This window comes from Hoplias malabaricus, chromosome 10, assembly GCF_029633855.1.
Source record: "Hoplias malabaricus isolate fHopMal1 chromosome 10, fHopMal1.hap1, whole genome shotgun sequence".
Classification (NCBI taxonomy): Eukaryota; Metazoa; Chordata; class Actinopteri; order Characiformes; family Erythrinidae; genus Hoplias; species Hoplias malabaricus.
Genome location: NC_089809.1, coordinates 41796675 through 41815770, shown reverse-complemented (window position 1 = coordinate 41815770; position 19096 = coordinate 41796675). Strand labels below are relative to the sequence as shown.

Sequence of the window (19096 nt, the reverse complement as noted above, 5' to 3'; positions counted from 1 at the left end):
ACACAGTTGGTTAACCTGATGATAAACTCCAGCTCACTAACATGCCTCTTAGTGGTATCAGTTTAGATAAATACTAGCTTTTAGAAAATGAATACAGATGTGTACATTTGACTGATATTTTAAAACAATATCTGATGGGGAGTGCTAACAATTACTGTACAATATTAATAATGCTTTTGTATATGTAAACATATCTCTGTAATTCTAAGGCACGCATATCAAATATTAGAAATATAACCATTAGATACGCCTCACATTTCCACGTCAGCTGATTTTTTTTATTTCTCAAATTGAGAAGAATATCTAACAGACAATTAAATCAAAATATGTTTTGTATTTCGAGAGCCAGGACAAACCTGTGCTTTACATACTCTAAGATGGCTGATGTCATCACAGTCGGCCATGGATGAGTAGGAGGACATGAGCGTGAACAATCACTTTAATTAAAATAACAAACTTTATTAAAAAAAAAAAAAAAACAGAAAAAAATCATAATCTGAAAATAAGCAGGGGGGGCATGAGTGTGAACACACACACACACACACAACAGTAGAGTATATACACAACAGACCACAGACAAGGAACACCTGGGTGATATGACAGTGGGGCAGGACCCCAAATGAAGCCCAGGTGGGAGCAATAATGACTAGAAGAGGAGTGGAAAACGGAGGCGACAAGGACAAAACAAAAAAGAGCCATGTTCAAACACACACAGAAAAAACAAAAACACATAAAACAAAATGATTACAATTATTAATATTAATAATTCTATTATAATTTTATTTGGCAGTCATCTCAAAGCTGTGTCTTTGATTCCTGTTTCCACAGGCCTTTTCCTCTTAGTGCACCAGTGATCTAAATCAGTGCCGAGTGAGGTGTGGTTGGAGGACACCCGGACGAGGAGAGAGCTACCCGGCAATGAACGTCAGGTCACAGGGGACTACAGGGACAACAGCTGCATCTAAAATACTTCAATGGTCCCAATTTTGCGACACAGCCACAAAGTATGCCTGTGATGTTGGTGCGGTCCCTGCCCAAAATAGCACACCCATGACGTCTTTGAAGGCCTCTCCTCATTCCCAGCAGGTCACGCCTCAATCTGATCGATGCGGTGCTCTGAGATGTTGTTCTGATGACTTATGTGGGCCTCGGAACCTTAAAGAACGTGTTCCTTCTACTCAAGGATCCTAGCTAAGGCTTTGAACAGAAATGTCCTTGGCTCCTGAAGTGTTGTCCTGCTTGTGATTTTAATCTTGAGTGCATAATTGACACAAAGTACATGTTAGGGAATAGACATCACAAGTGTCCAGACCGAGCGGGACTTGAACTCGTGACCTGCCAAAACAAAATTGGACAATCTAGCCAAACCCAACGCAGCCTTTACTCCGTAGCGTCCCTCTTATCTGGTCACTCAGGAATGACATTTCACAACGCCTATGTGCCAGGTTTGTTCCACATCATATACGCCACACTCTGACTAACGTCTCCGAGAGCCATGTCTCAACAGTCTTTGTGACCTTTGATGATGTCCTGGACACTGCCGCCCAGACAGTGGGAGAAACAAAGGACACACATCCATGGGTCATTTTTGGAAGACGCTACTGTGACACTAAGGCAAGCGGAGGCAGACGTGAACCTCAGCACCGTCGGTGACGTGTGGCTTCACGACCTGTGGTAAAGCCGAGTGGATTTCTCCAGTTCTGCTGACACCAGACTGCGCGCAGACAAGATGTGGGTGTTAAGAGGTCAACCATCAATGCTGCCGTGTGGCTACTTTTCTGACCGAATCAAAGACTGTGCCCACATATTCATCAAAAAGAAAAAAGGGCAATGCTCTGGAGCTGCTGCAGGATGCTGTCTTTCCACATGCCTACTGTTTATCCAGGAGTTAGCCATAAGCCCAAAGGAGTGAATAAACATACAGTCAACAATTCACTCAACAATTCAGTCAAGCTCTATAAACTTCACTGTTCTGCTGTGTAGTAAAAAAAACCTAACGTATTCTTATACGAGAGATTCGGGTTAAACAAGACTCACAGCCGTGGAAAATTCACACGTTCACCCAGTTACTCACACATTAACGCCTGTGGACAATTTCACACATTCACCCAGTCATTCAAAACCTCACACCTAAGGATAGTTTCACGTACTCACCCAGTCACACTTGAAATTTTTTGAGTAGCAAACTCCACTTGCCGGCATTTGTGTTTGGATTGTGTGAGGGAACCGGCGCACCTGGAGGAAACCCACACTGACACCGAGAGAACACATCAAACTCCTCACAGTGACCCCACAGTGTAATCACTTAACCTTAGGTCTGAGATCTAACCACACATGTTTATTCTAATGTAACTAATTGGTGGTCATTCTGATTATGAAGAATGCACTGTTCTGGACTTTTGACAGGGATTTTTGTGGTTAAGGTGGACAACAGTTTCATGTAGATGACTTTGGGCCTACTCAGTGCTTCAGTATCCCCTTGTCAGCCCAGACTACAAGCAGCTGTTCTTGGCTATAGTCTTCAACCATTCTCTATGACATTGATTCCTAAAGCTGTATCTAATCTCCAGTGATGCCTCAGAAATCCCAAGAGGTAGGTAAACAAACAAACAAACAAATAAAGAAATAGATAAGGCAGCAGGGCTGTAAATGTACCTGTCCAATCATTTCATTTAGATCAGAGTTACCTGCCTCTCTACCTAGTGACCTCACCTGCCCCCTGTGCACACACACTGCTGTGTGCATGTGTACACACTCTTTGCTGAAAGCTAGTAATCTACATGCACAGGAGTTGCAGAGAATGTTACAACAATGCCTTTAACAGCTCACACCGCTAAATAAATAAAGAAAGAATTGCAAATCACTTGTTGCTCTCCTCTTTCCAGCTCTGTAATGTAAGTACTGTAATAGTAACAGCACAAGTAGGCCAGTATTACCCACTTACAGAGAATAGAGGCCCTGTGAAGGACTGGCGCCCCCTCCAGGGTGTGTTCCCACCTTGCGCCCAATGATTCCAGGTAGGCTCTGGACCCACCGCGACCCTGAAGTGGATAAGAGTTACAGACAATGAATGAATGAATGAATGAATGAACAGAGAATAGAGCAGCATCCACATCTATATTCATGCTTATTTCCCCATTATATTTTCACGCCTTTCAACTTTCAGAGGTCTCTATATGGTCCAAACGTATCCAGTTGTGGCTGAAAGAATGAGAAAGCCTGCAGTTCAGATAGAGAGCCTTTTTATTTCCCATTGACTGAGAGGGTGCTGCATATAAACCCCATTGTATTAAATGAAAATCCCAAACATCGCCTTTAATAACAATTTGGAAAAGTCTTCTTACTTTATTGCAGTCAGTTATCTGTAGCTCGATGGCTGTACAACACCCTGAGAGGCCTGAAGGGTTTCCCAATTCCTTATGCTCTGGAATTTTCTGCACCTGAATATAATTAAGGCCTAATGAGTCAAATGAGCATTGCAACCTTATTAAAAATAACAACAGTGGATCGACTGAAAGGCTGCTCAACCTTGTGCAGTCGCCACATTTTATTTCAGTGTCTGTAAATGTAATATTCAGCATTTAAAAAAAACAAATCTGTACAGATGTGTCATGTTTGAGTTCGTTGCAGACATTCATCCGACTTAGAAAACAAATAAAGCCCAGTTTGACCAGGGCTGCCCAAACCTTTGCATAATAGTGTGTGCCTTCCGTTGCTCTCATGCAAAGCTCTTGTCAACCCTTGCATTATAAACATGGACTGATTTAGTGAGGGATTCCCAATTTCAAAACACTTGCAAGGGGATTGGAGCTGTAGAGAGTAACTGTAAAACCATGAATCTCGCTCATTTGCATAAGTTGTGGATTGTTAGTACTCCACTCCTGCCCCGTCTATTGTGTGAACACTGTGATAACACACACAAAACACAATTGATTTCCATAACAGACCTCGCAAATGACAAGAACAGGAACTTTAACCGAAAGCCAGCTGGGAACAGCTCACCATTGTACCTGAGAGAGGTTAAGATCAGGATTCCTGGGTCCCAACTGTAAGAATAACATTAATTCAATGGTCAATTTAAAATGTCATGGTTTATATGTTATGTAGTTTGGCTTTTCCCTCAAATGGTCACCAAAAGAGCATAGTTCATTCATTCATTCATTATCTGTAACCCTTATCCAGTTCAGGTTCGCGGTGGGTCCAGAGCCTACCTGGAATCATTGGGCGCAAGGCGGGAATACACCCTGGAGGGGGCGTCAGTCCTTCACAGGGCAACACACACTAACACATTCACTCACACACTCACGAGTCACCAATCCACCTACCAACGTGTGTTTTTGGACTGTGGGAGGAAACCGGAGCACCCGGAGGAAACCCACGCAGACACAGAGAGAACACACCACACTCCTCACAGACAGTCACCCGGAGGAAACCCACGCAGACACAGGGAGAACACCCCACACTCCTCACAGACAGTAACCCGGAGGAAACCCACGCAAACACAGGGAGAACACACCATACTCCTCACAGACAGTCACCCGGAGGAAACCCACGCAGACACAGAGAGAACACACCACAATCCTCACAGACAGTCACCCGGAGGAAACCCACGCAGACACAGAGAGAACACACCACACTCCTCACAGACAGTCACCCGGAGGAAACCCATGCAGACACAGGGAGAACACACCACACTCCTCACAGACAGTCACCCGGAGGAAACCCACGCAGACACTGGGAGAACACACCACACTCCTCACAGACAATCACCCGGAGCGGTAATCAAACTCACAACCTCCAGGCCCCTTGAGCTGTGTGACTGTGACACTACCTGCTGTGCCACCGTGCCGCCCCAAAGAGCATAGTTTGTTTGTAACACATGCTTGTATTGGCTAAACTGGGCAAAGAATCCATACCATAAACGTACCATACATTATTTAATGGACGATGATCAACAAGCGCAGCCGTTCCTAACGCATTCACAGCATCCCACGTGGTGACTGGACAGTCATTTTGCACCAGAGAGATGACCAAAAAAAGTTCTATCAGATACTGCGGGTGACCAGAGCTCTTTTGGCCAGGCGTTAGATCTATGATGAGGTATGTGACCTTCTCAAATTCTCCCCAGAGATGTGCGGTTCTCCTCAGATGTCTTATTTGGCCAAGTCTTATTTTATCTCTTTCATTTTCTGGCTTTCTGTAACATAAATCAAACGGACAGCACTTTATTTGTTCACAAATGAAGAATGAGACTGACGGCACAGAGAAAAACCTACACAAAGCATGACACTGTGTAAATAGGTTTCTGAGCTTCGTAACCAACCGCTCTACCGCGGCCAACTCAAGCAGCAGGTCAGATAACATACAAATAAAACACAGAATGCATTTAATATGTTCATTGTAAAGGTTATGGATTTCTTTTCTCTAAGAGGTAGTCGGAGTACAGATCCTGAGGCAGCCCACACAAGTGATATATCTTGGAACATGTGTTTTAATATGAAGTGTCCTTGGAACACGTTCTCGGATTACTTGTCTATAATGGTGGGTATCTGGAGCACTATATCTTCATTATAAGACTCTCCTTTAAAAACACACCACGGTTCATTAGAAATACTGGCTTTCATTGACCTCCACCAATGACTTTTATAAACACTTACATCATTTAAGCTGTAACAGGAGAGCCTCCAATTCATAGAGCCTAGACCTGAGTACAAAATGGCTCCCACACGATTCTTGCCGGGAAGTCACCAATATGCATTTCAAACAGCTCCCATTTTATGTGTTTAAGAGTTTGTCGCCAGGAGCAAAAACCTAGGGCTGAAGAAAGTAAACACGTGTAGGCAACTGCTTGTTTTCTGTTTGTTTTATCCCTTTCATGGGCATCTTAGTGAATGTATGATTTGTGAATGCTGTTTGCACATGGTCCAAAACTAGAGTGTGGTCAAGCAGTTCCCTCTCTTTAGCCACAGTCATCCAGTACGCACCGTGACGTCGCGCTCCGCTTCAGGAAAAGACTCCTCCAGAGCAAAATTACTACACGGGGAGTACGCTTTCCTGGTTATTCCAGTGCTCGTCTGTGCGCGTGTGGCTACGGGTCTGTTCTCGCAGCGAGAAGACCTCTGACGGTATTTTAACCTCTTACCCAGTTCATTTTTCACTCACTAAACGGACAACCCCGAGGCTGTTGTTAAGCGCTCTTGGGTGTTCCTTCTAGAAATGAAATCAGACTTCCAGGAGAGCGCTGCAGACGGTAACACCCGAAAAAGAGAAGCAGACGGCTAAATCAAGTCTGATGAAGTTTCCACATGGCCCTTGCTGACTTTTCCTGCTTTGCTTTCTTTTCCAACGCTATCTTTATAAGCATTTTCCATACAGTAAATCTCCCGCAGCCCTCTCGTTACCTCAGAAATTGACAAACAGCTTTTGGCACTGTCTAAATTAGCAAACAGACTTCCCATGCACTGGGAGGTCGTCCGTGAACTCTCTTACTCTAGATATTCGTAAAAAAGGCAGTGCTAGACCTTTATCAAACACATGCATTTAAGGTTTTATACGCCACTAGTGTGAACCTTCACATGCCAGAGGGTGAACAGTTCTCTGAGGTGCGCCCCAACCACGACTGCTGTCTTCATATCAGGAAGATGGAATAGTTCATTAATCAGAAGTAATGAATGTTACTAAACGAATCTAAATGATCGAAGGTAGACCCGCAGTGTAAAATAGCATCAACGCAGTTCAATGTCACAGCTTAACAAATGCAAAATGGATCAATGAGTTTGGCCATATGGCGGCACGGTGGCGCAGCAGGTAGGTGTCGCAGACACACAGCTCCAGGGGCCTGGAGATTGTGGGTTCGATTCCCGCTCCGGGTGACTGTCTGTGAGGAGTGTGGTGTGTTCTCCCTGTGTCTGCGTGGGTTTCCCTTCGGGTGACTGTCTGTGAGGAGTGTGGTGTGTTCTCCCTGTGTCTGCGTGGGTTTCCTCCGGGTGACTGTCTGTGAGGAGTGTGGTGTGTTCTCCCCGTGTCTGCGTGGGTTTCCTCTGGGTAACTGTCTGTGAGGAGTGTGGTGTGTTCTCTCTGTGTCTGCGTGGGTTTCCTCCGGGTGCTCTGGTTTCTTCCCACAGTCCAAAAACACACGTTGGTAGGTGGATTGGCGACTCAAAAGTGTCCGTAGGTGTGAGTGAATGTGTGTGTGTTGCTCTGTGAAGGACTGGCGCCCCCTCCAGGGTGTATTCCCGCCTTGTGCTCAATGATTCCAGGTAGGCTCTGGACCCACCGCGACCCTGAACTGGATAAGGGTTACAGATGAATGAGTTTGGCTATTATATTATGCGCTGTTGCGAACTGTAAACCTGCCATGATTTTTTAAAAAAAACAGCTTTAATTTAAATTATTTTTAGCTTTTCCTCTGAGGGAAAAATAATGTGAGCAGGGATCCGACCTTAGCTCATAAACATTTCCAAGCTGGAAATTGAATTCATCATGTAATTTGGATTTTCTTGTTTGGACAATTCAGAAAATTTTTTTTTTTTTTGACAGACGAGTCCTTAGCAGAAGCTAATTTTACAGCCATGAGCCATAGATTACACAGAGCGCAGATTTCACCAGGCCGAGGGTTACACAGACTGCTGCTTTGACTAACCTAAAACACTAAACAAGGAGGGCTAAATAAAATGAATTCATTGCCAGTAAAAGGGCGTTGAAATCTATATTTGTCAGCCGAGGTTTTGTAACTGGAAGGAGAACAGAGGAAACTGTTTAATCCCACTGTAGAAATTGATAGGTGCAGAATGGAAATAAGCCTCTCATTCAAAAAAAAAAAAGAAAAAAAAAAAAAAAGGATCCAGTTTCGAAAGGGGGAAAAGAATAAATATCAATCAATGTGCTCCTTGGGTAGTTTTTTTGTTGGGTTTTTTTTTGCCATGCCATATTTGTTTAAGGGGTTGTCAAAAGCATTTCCTTAAACTTCTCCATCCTGGGCAGCTTTCAGTGAGATCTCCCCGTAACCACAGTCGTGGTACACTGACGGTCACTCTGTGGCCACATTATGGGCTAGTTCATCTTTCTTGGAAGTCAGAGCTGACCACATGAAGGACTTTGGGCAAAGCAAGCGCTCTGAAGCTATTTGAAAAGGGCTCCAGTGCTGATGACGTTTAGGGGAGAACCTGGGCATCTCCACTCCACGCTTGGCACGGAGCAGAATGAATGACCTCTTCTTCAAGGAAGGTCACATGGAAACAATAAAAGGTCCATGTAAAGACATCATGAGAAGGCTTTTCCTTACCCTTTAGTCTAAGCTGAAATTAAAGATCGAACTTAATGACAGACCACAGATATGATGGCAGGTGTTATACTCAGTCCTCCAAACACTTTCACCAAGCATCCATTGCTCCATGTGCCAAGACAGTTGCGCCATGGCTTTCTTAAGACACTTACAGTCAGTGACGGTACATTAGTGGAAAACAGGCACGCTCACACTACTGAAGAATTTCCAGTGAAATGTGTGACTGCAAAATATTACAATAGAATTTGGTTTAGAATGTTTCTTGGTGACTAAATCATCCAGAATTTAAATGGTAATAAATAAATCAGTTTGATGCTGTCAAAAAAATCGAGCTGTGACTATTAGTGTCAAAGAGGTTAAACAATATAAAACCATGTAAAAATTATTTTTATGAATTACTAATAACTCTGTATTAGAGATGAGCATAAGTATCATCCTCATTCATTCATTATCTGTAAGTGCTTATCCAGTTCAGGGTCGCAGTGGGTCTGGAGCCTACCTGGAATCACTGGGTGCAAGGTGGGAACACACCCTGGAGAGGGCGCCAATCCTTCACAGGGCAAAACACTCACTCACACCCTTGGACAGTCACCAAGCCACCTACCAGCGTGTGTTTTTGGACCGTGGGAGGAAACCAGAGCACCCGGAGGAAACCCACATAGACACAGGGAGAACACACCACACTCCTCACAGACAGTCACCCGGAGGAAACCCACATAGACACAGGGAGAACACACCACACTCCTCACAGACAGTCACTTGGAGGAAACCCACACAGACACAGGAAGAACACACCACACTCCTCACAGACAGTCACCCGGAGGAAACCCACGCAGACACAGGGAGAACACACCACACTCCTCACAGACAGTCACCCGGAGGAAACCCACATAGACACAGGGAGAACACACCACACTCCTCACAGACAGTCACTTGGAGGAAACCCACACAGACACAGGGAGAACACACCACACTCCTCACAGACAGTCACCCGGAGGAAACCCACGCAGACACAGGGAGAACACACCACACTCCTCACAGACAGTCACCCGGAGGAAACCCACGCAGACACAGGGAGAACACACCACACTCCTCAAAGACAGTCACCTGGAGGAAACCCACGCAGACACAGGGAGAACACACCACACTCCACACACAGTCACCCGGAGCGGGAATCAAACCCACAACCTCCAGGCCCCTTTAGCTGTGTGACTGCGACACCTACCTGCTGCGCCACCGTGCCGCCCAATTATTAATCAGTGCCATGTAAAATGATGATTATTATTTGACTGGACTGTCCATTCTGTCTTAATATTCTCGATTCTATATTAAACACAAATATACAGTTGTAAAGTTGTAAACTGGCACTTCATGCCTTGATTTTACATTTCAAACTTCTACACATTCTCACATTTGTTAAATTAATTTATATATGGAGTCTGTACATTACCTAAGATTTCCAGAAGACAGTGAGAGGTTTTGTTTGCACAAACTTGTTCCTGCCCACTGGAAACCAAAGCGTGATTGGCTGATTGCGCTCTCTGTTTATATTTATGTCGGTTGTAAGGTGTGTCTAAGGTGTAAGTCAGGTGTGGCTTATACACACTCATTAGACACTGTGGAACACCGGTCGGCTTAAGATGCTGCGACCTGACGAGGGAAACCAAACGGCGCAGCGCAGAAAAGCAGGATTGGTAAGTCATAATTTTTAGTCTGGCAGGCTAAAGGAAACCTACTGACACCGCCACCGCTGAGTGAGTGAATGTGGACTAGCTAAAGAACGAACACCAAACCACAGCAGGCCTTAAATTCACACATGCCACAGGACAGCCTGCGCTGGAGATTGAGAAGAAATCCTGTGGTTTTGTGGGGCACACCTATCGTTGAGTCACGACTTTGGGTGTGCTAGACTTATCCACGAGGGCAGGTAAAAAAAAACGAGTCACTACATGACTATCTTATTGCTAACCTTAATTTGATATTGGTCATTTTGACTGTGAAATCCCAAACGGAATCAAACTGTAAGACGTTTCCACAAAGTGTGTAATAACAATCAGGCTTTGGGATTTCTTCTATTTCAGGTCTTATCTAAACAGGATCTACAGTCCCAATTCCATTTTCTTGACATCATACATTAATTACATTCTTTGGTTATTACTATGCCTCAGCCTCTAGGACCTGATATACTTCAAAAACTGGGCATCGACATCTGGTCCTTGATGGCAACTTCAGAGCACAATGTGTGGTTAGTTGTGGTGAACCAGGGCATAAATGAAACTCCAAATCTTCTCCAAATCTAGTTAGTTTCAAAGGCTCCCTGGGGTTACAGTGAATTCCCCTACGCTGCGGTCATTTCCCATCAACACAAAATTGTGGCCCATGAAGCACGGCAATGCCAACCATCTCAATTATAGATCCTTGTCATAGCGCAGCTACAGAACTCCTATTCCACCAACTTGATAGAAGACTATGCTGTAATCTTAACAAGCGCTCTTGATTGAATTCGAGTTCATTTGAATGAGGTGTGCAATTGACCAGAACCTTTGTAGAATATAAGGCTATTTGCATCTACGAGAACGCAGTCATTCGGTAAATTTAAGTACATTTACCATCAAGGTGCCAAGTCACAACAGTTCCCTACTACGGCATGGGAATTAGCAGGTTACACTCTACACTTGATTCAGTCATTCACTCTCCAGTTCAGGAGCACAGTGGGTTTAGAGCCTATCACTGGGCAGAAGGCAGGAACACACCCTGGACAGTGCACCAGGTCCATCGCAGGGCATCACACACTCACAGACACTCATACCTATAGACAAAACTGAACCAATCTTGGACTGAGAGAGGAATCCCTGTGGAAACCTATGCAGATACAAGGAGAATACATTAAACTCCTCATAGACAGCGACACAGGCAGGGCTCAGGGGCGGCTAGTCGATAGGGGGCGCTAAACATCCTGGTGGAAATATATATATTTAAATAAATAACAGGTAGTGTCGCAGCCACACAGCTCCAGGGTCCTGAAGGTTTTGGGTTCGAGCCCTGCCTCGGGGTGACTGTCTGTGAGGAGTGTGGTGTGTTCTTTCTGTGTCTGCGTGGGTTTACTCCGGGTGACTGTCTGTGAGGAGTGTGGTGTGTTCTTTCTGTGTCTGCGTGGGTTTCCTCCAGGTGACTGTCTGTGAGGAGTGTGGTGTGTTCTCCCTGTGTCTGCGTGGGTTTCCTCCGGGTGACTGTCTGTGAGGAGTGTGGTGTGTTCTCCCTGTGTCTGCTTGGATTTCCTCCGGTTTTATTAAACATTTGAGAACACTCTTCTTGTAGCAATAACATAGTTCCGCTGCTCTTGTGCAAACCAAGTAAGTTAATATATCAGATTCTGCTCTTCAAAAATGATTCATTTGCGGAAATTAATAAAACACTTTCTAGTTGGCAGAGGATGTATTGCACCGATACTGCGGTGGAGATCTGAGCCGGAGCACAGGATGATTCAGGCTAAATTTGCTAAATTGTGTGCTCCTGAATCATCCTTTGCTCCTGCTCAGATTTTGAACATGTTGCAATGTTGAACAGAGGGTATCACGGTGGCACACAGCAGGTATGTGTGTTGCTGACACACAGCTCCAGGGTCCTTGGATTGTGGGTTCAAGCCCCACTCTGCGTGACTGGTTGTAACCATGTATCCAGTTCAGGGTCGCGGTGGGTCCAGAGCCTACCCGGAATCACTGGGCGCTAGGCCAGAACACACCCTGGAGGGGGCGCCAGTCCTTTGTAGGGCGACACACACTCACACATTCACTTACATCTATGGACACTTTTGAGTCGCCAATCCACCTATCGATGTGTGTTTTTGGCGCGTGGGAGGAAACTGGAGCACCCGGAGGAACACACCACACTCCTCACAGACAGTCACCCAGAGAAAACCCACGCAGACACAGGGAGAACACACCGCACTCATACCTATAGACAAAACTGAACCAATCTTGGACTGAGAGAGGAATCCCTGTGGAAACCTATGCAGATACAAGGAGAATACATTAAACTCCTCATAGACAGCGACACAGGCAGGGCTCAGGGGCGGCTAGTCGATAGGGGGCGCTAAACATCCTGGTGGAAATATATATATTTAAATAAATAACAGGTAGTGTCGCAGCCACACAGCTCCAGGGTCCTGAAGGTTTTGGGTTCGAGCCCTGCCTCGGGGTGACTGTCTGTGAGGAGTGTGGTGTGTTCTTTCTGTGTCTGCGTGGGTTTACTCCGGGTGACTGTCTGTGAGGAGTGTGGTGTGTTCTTTCTGTGTCTGCGTGGGTTTCCTCCGGGTGACTGTCTGTGAGGAGTGTGGTGTGTTCTCCCTGTGTCTGCTTAGATTTCCTCCGGGTGACTGTCTGTGAGGAGTGTGGTGTGTTCTCCCTGTGTCTGCGTGGGTTTCCTCCGGGTGACTGTCTGTGAGGAGTGTGGTGTGTTCTCCCTGTGTCTGCTTAGATTTCCTCCGGGTGACTGTCTGTGAGGAGTGTGGTGTGTTCTCCCTGTGTCTGCGTGGGTTTCCTCCGGGTGACTGTCTGTGAGGAGTGTGGTGTGTTCTTTCTGTGTCTGGGTGGGTTTACTCCGGGTGACTGTCTGTGAGGAGTGTGGTGTGTTCTTTCTGTGTCTGCGTGGGTTTCCTCCGGGTGACTGTCTGTGAGGAGTGTGGTGTGTTCTCCCTGTGTCTGTGTGGGTTTCCTCCGGGTGACTGTCTGTGAGGAGTGTGGTGTGTTCTCCGTGTCTGCGTGGATTTCCTCCGGGTGACTGTCTGTGAGGAGTGTGGTGTGTTCTCCCTGTGTCTGCGTGGGTTTCCTCCGGGTGACTGTCTCTGAGGAGTGTGGTGTGTTCTTTCTGTGTCTGCATGGGCTTCCTCCAGGTGACTGTCTGTGAGGAGTGTGGTGTGTTCTCTCTATGTCTGCGTGGGATTCCTCCGGGTGACTGTCTGTGAGGAGTGTGGTGTGTTTTCCCTGTGTCTGCGTGGGTTTCCTCCGGGTGACTGTCTGTGAGGAGTGTGGTGTGTTCTCCCTGTGTCTGCGTGGGTTTCCTCCGGGTGACTGTCTGTGAGGAGTGTGGTGTGTTCTCCCTGTGTCTGCGTGGGTTTCCTCCGGGTGACTGTCTGTGAGGAGTGTGGTGTGTTCTCTCTATGTCTGCGTGGGTTTCCTCCGGGTGACTGTCTGTGAGGAGTGTGGTGTGTTCTCCCTGTGTCTGCGTGGGTTTCCTCCGGGTGACTGTCTGTGAGGAGTGTGGTGTGTTTTCCCTGTGTCTGCGTGGGTTTCCTCCGGGTGACTGTCTGTGAGGAGTGTGGTGTGTTCTCCCTGTGTCTGCGTGGGTTTCCTCCGGGTGACTGTCTGTGAGGAGTGTGGTGTGTTCTCCCTGTGTCTGCATGGGTTTCCTCCGGGTGACTGTCTGTGAGGAGTGTGGTGTGTTCTCCAGGTAGACCCACCGCGACCCTGAACTGGATACACAGTTACAGTCAGTCACGCAGAGTGGGGCTTGATCCCAAAACCCCAGGACCCTGGAGCTGTGTGACAGTGGCACACACACCTGCTTCAGCACCGTGCCAACATTTTATTTTAATTATTTAGAATTTTTAAAAATGTTATATTTTCCTAAAATATAATTATTAGAATTATAACACCCAAAGTAATTGTATGTGTTTATTATTATTTTAATCTTTTGCATCATGTCTTTCTTTTTTATTAAACATTTGAGAACACTCTTCTTGTAGCAATAACAGAGTTCCGCTGCTCTTGTGCAAACCAAGTAAGTTAATATATCAGATTCTGCTCTTCAAAAATGATTCATTTGCGGAAATTAATAAAACACTTTCTAGTTGGCAGAGGATGTATTGCACCGATACTGCGGTGGAGATCTGAGCCGGAGCACAGGATGATTCAGGCTAAATTTGCTAAATTGTGTGCTCCTGAATCATCCTTTGCTCCTGCTCAGATTTTGAACATGTTGCAATGTTGAACAGAGGGTATCACGGTGGCACACAGCAGGTATGTGTGTTGCTGACACACAGCTCCAGGGTCCTTGGATTGTGGGTTCAAGCCCCACTCTGCGTGACTGGTTGTAACCATGTATCCAGTTCAGGGTCGCGGTGGGTCCAGAGCCTACCCGGAATCACTGGGCGCTAGGCCAGAACACACCCTGGAGGGGGCGCCAGTCCTTTGTAGGGCGACACACACTCACACATTCACTTACATCTATGGACACTTTTGAGTCGCCAATCCACCTATCGATGTGTGTTTTTGGCGCGTGGGAGGAAACTGGAGCACCCGGAGGAACACACCACACTCCTCACAGACAGTCACCCAGAGGAAACCCACGCAGACACAGGGAGAACACACCGCACTCCTCACAGACAGTCACCCGGAGGAAACCCACGCAGACACAGGGAGAACACACCGCACTCCTCACAGACAGTCACCGGGAGAAAACCCATGCAGACACAGAGAGAACACACCACAATCCTCACGCAATCACCCGGAGGAAACCCACGCAGACACAGAGAGAACACACCACACTCCTCACAGACAGTCACCCGGAGGAAACCCACGCAGACACAGGGAGAACACACCACACTCCTCACAGACAGTCACCCGGAGGAAACCCACGCAGACACAGGGAGAACACACCGCACTCCTCACAGACAGTCACCCGGAGGAAACCCACGCAGACACAGAGAAAACACACCACACTCCTTACAGACAGTCACCCGGAGGACACCCACGCAGACACAGGGAGAACATACCACACTCCTCACAGACAGTCACCCGGAGGAAACCCACGCAGACACAGAGAGAACACACCACACTCCTCACAGACAGTCAACCGGAGCAGGACTCGAACCCACAGCCTCCAGGTCCCTGTTTATTTAATTAAGTAAAAAAAACTGTGGGATGTTCTGTGATGGACTGGGGCCCTCTCCAGGGTGTCTACTGCCCCAGAGCAATGAAACTCCACAAATACTCCAAATAGTGTTCTCATGTTTTAAAAATACACTCTCGATGTAGGCTTAAAAATAACTGTTAATTGCAACAACAGCAAAATACAACCCCACACCACAAACACTCACCAGTGTCACCCCCACCACCCTTTCCAACAAATTCCCACCCCATTACATCAACATGAAATAACTTTTGAGGTTTAAAACCAATTCACCTCCTCCTACCACTCCATCTATCACCGACTTAGACACCGACCAAACTCAGAGACACTTACTTGACAATATAGCAGTAGGATGTCACAAGTATGTCTGTGCCATGAAAGGAAAAGGATTCACAATGACCTTAAAAATCTGTCCTTCAGGCTCAGGAGTCATGATCATTCTTTAAAGAACATCATTAATATTCTTCTGATGAAGCTGATACACACTCGTCCTGTGCTGATGACCTAATTCTCAAATGTCAAGACGTTATCAGTGCCAAACCCCGGTGAGTTGGATACTGTTGATCAGATCGGACCCGTTGCCAGAGAGATTAATTCTTAATGCTTGCCGAAACAAGAACTCAAGGCAATGAAGGATTCCCTCTAACTTCAGTATGGGCTTTCCAAAAAAGCCTTGTGTCAAAGCGGCCACAGCCGCACCCTGCATCGGCCTGCAGCCTCACAGATGTCCTGGGCCATTGCGAAAGCGATGCTTCAAGCAGCGCCGAGCCTTTGTTTTTCCAGCGTGTCCGTCTACTACAGCTGAATCTATGGTCGTTTTGTGGCTACATATTGTTCCAATTTCCTTTTTTCTGCAGCTTTACAAAGCGGTCGCCAAATTAAATGTCTGAAGTGTGTGTGAAATCATACTACTGGGTTGTAATGGGGGATGTCTTGGACAGAAGCATTTATGGGAAATTGAGGGAATGTGCCACCACACAGTAAAAATAAATGGCTAAGGTAAAGGTGTGGAAACTGGCTGCCCACAAAATGGGGGGTTTCATAACATGCGCTCGCTGATGCTGAAAGACCAGATAAACAAAGGGCAATGAGAGTTGAAGAACACGGCTCCTATGTTGGATTCTTAATGGAGCAGGGAGCAGTCGATGTCAAAATGAAACTCTTCTGGTCACAACGGAGCTACTGCCGAGACATCGTTTAAGAAATAATAACAATAATAATAATAAAAAAAGAAAAAGGGGAAAGTAGAAGTCCAAGCCAATATAATAATTATGATAATGCATTTTAATAATACAAAGCTTATAAACTACAGGACAGATCAGAGGCCCACGCGGACACAGAGAGAACACACCACACTCCTCACAGACAGTCACCCGGAGGAAACCCACGCAGACACAGGGAGAACACACCACACTCCTCACAGACAGTCACCCGGAGGAAACCCACGCAGACACAGGGAGAACACACCACACTCCTCACAGACAGTCACCCAGAGGAAACCCACGCAGACACAGGGAGAACACACCACACTCCTCACAGACAGTCACCCGGAGGAAACCCACGCAGACACAGGGAGAACACACCACACTCCTCACAGACAGTCACCCAGAGGAAACCCACGCAGACACAGGGAGAACACACCACACTCCTCACAGACAGTCACCCGGAGGAAACCCACACAGACACAGAGAGAACACACCACACTCCTCACAGACAGTCACCCAGAGGAAACCCACACAGACACAGGGAGAACACACCACACTCCTCACAGACAGCCACCTGGAGGAAACCCACGCAGACACAGGGAGAACACATCACATTCCTCACAGACAGTCACCCGGAGGAAACTCACGCAGACACAGGGAGAACACACTACACTCCTCACAGACAGTCACCCGGAGGAAACCCACACAGACACAGAGAGAACACACCACACTCCTCACAGACAGTCACCCAGAGGAAACCCACACAGACACAGGGAGAACACACCACACTCCTCACAGACAGCCACCCGGAGGAAACCCACGCAGACACAGGGAGAACACATCACATTCCTCACAGACAGTCACCTGGAGGAAACTCACGCAGACACAGGGAGAACACACCACACTCCTCACAGACAGCCACCCGGAGGAAACCCACACAGACACAGAGAGAACACACCACACTCCTCACAGACAGTCACCCAGAGGAAACCCACACAGACACAGGGAGAACACACCACACTCCTCACAGTCAGCCACCCGGAGGAAACCCACACAGACACAGAGAGAACACACCACACTCCTCACAGACAGTCACCCGGAGGAAACCCACACAGACACAGAGAAAACACACCACACAGAAAGCCACCCGGAGGAAACCCACGCAGACACAGAGAGAACACACCACACTCCTCACAGACAGTCACCCGGAGGAAACCCACACAGATACAGGGAGAACACACCACACTCCTCACAGAAAGCCACCCGGAGGAAACCCACACAGACACAGGGAGAACACACCACACTCCTCACAGACAGTCACCCGGAGGAAACCCAAGCAGACACAGAGAGAACAGACCACACTCCTCACAGACAGTCACCCGGAGGAAACCCACACAGACACAGGGAGAACACACCACACTCCTCACAGACAGTCACCCGAAGGAAACCCACACAGACACAGAGAGAACACACCACACTCCTCACAGACAGTCACCCGGAGGAAACCTACGCAGACACAGGGAGAACACACCACACACCTCACAGACAGTCACCCAGAGCGGGATTCGAACCCGCAACCTCCAGGTCCCTTTATCTGTGTGACTGCGACACCTACCTGCTGCACCACCGCGCCGCCCACGTTTAACTATTTATATATTTATTTCATGCACCCTGCAGCCTCATCCATCCATCATCCACAACATCATCCATCGTCCCTCAGTGGGCGGGTTTATCTCTGACCCAGTTCAATTGTTTGGCTAGATTGGGCAAGACAGATTAATCATGTACGCTCAACCGACACACAGCCTGTTTAAGGTCATTTTTTCTACCTAGCTAGCGCTACCTTGTACAGGCTGTCTGTCAGATGCTGGGGGGAACCTGATCCGTTTTGCCTTACTGCGCAATCTAACCAATCAATCTGACTGGATCGGAGTTAGGCCCGCCCACTGACGGATGACGGATGATTCTGACAGATTTAATTATTTAATATCGCATGGCTGCAGGACATATGAAATAAATATATAAATAGGTAAATAATGAATTAAATGATTTAAAAATACTATTAATAAAATATTTTAAATGCACATTCATTCATTATCTGTAACCCTTATCCAGTTCAGGGTCGCGGTGGGCCCAGAGTCTACCTGGAATCATTGTGCGCAAGGCGGGAACACACCCTGGAGGGGGCGCCAGTCCTTCATAATAATTAAATGAAATATATAATTAAGAAAATCTCCTTATTCTCTATTATTTCTTTATTAATTTAATTATAAAATATTGTCACAAAACACCCTCCACAGTCCAGACCATGTGCACATTAATGTGTGGATCTGGAGCCCACCAATCCACACTGAAACAAGCCTGTTTTTTTTTTTGTGATCTGCTTAAGTAGGGATTTCCTACCCTCCTCCGAAAGTTACATAGTGCAGTTTCTGCAGTGCTGAACCTGGAATAGCGATGACAGAGACTCTGTTCTCCTTATCACCATTTAGTTAAACATCAACACGATTTTAAAGCTGTAATTGTAATGTAAATATACTACCTACTGTTGCTTTAAGCTGTTCTAAACAGGGATGTTCAAACGGGAAGAACTGCTGCTGCTGTGGGGTTTGATCCTATGGTATTTTGATCCTAGCATTATACAGACAATTCAGTAAAATAGGTGAACTAATGAATTCCCTTAAGACACACAAGGCTA

At 46.6% G+C, this 19096-nt stretch overlaps 1 protein-coding gene across 4 annotated transcripts in view; it reads right to left on the bottom strand.

Annotated features, from left to right (window-relative positions):
- The window catches only part of LOC136708124 (tumor necrosis factor receptor superfamily member 11B-like), a 104874-nt gene that overhangs the window by 20765 nt on the left and 65013 nt on the right, over positions 1-19096 (bottom strand). For 2 of the 4 annotated variants that reach the window (XM_066682415.1, XM_066682416.1), the window contains 2 exons: positions 3345-3440; positions 2945-3041 (listed from right to left, as the gene is read on the bottom strand). The exons of the other annotated variants lie outside the window; for them this stretch is intronic. The gene's annotated coding sequence lies outside the window, so the exon portion shown is untranslated. The remainder of the gene's footprint in view (positions 1-2944; positions 3042-3344; positions 3441-19096) is intronic. 4 annotated transcript variants of the gene reach the window in all.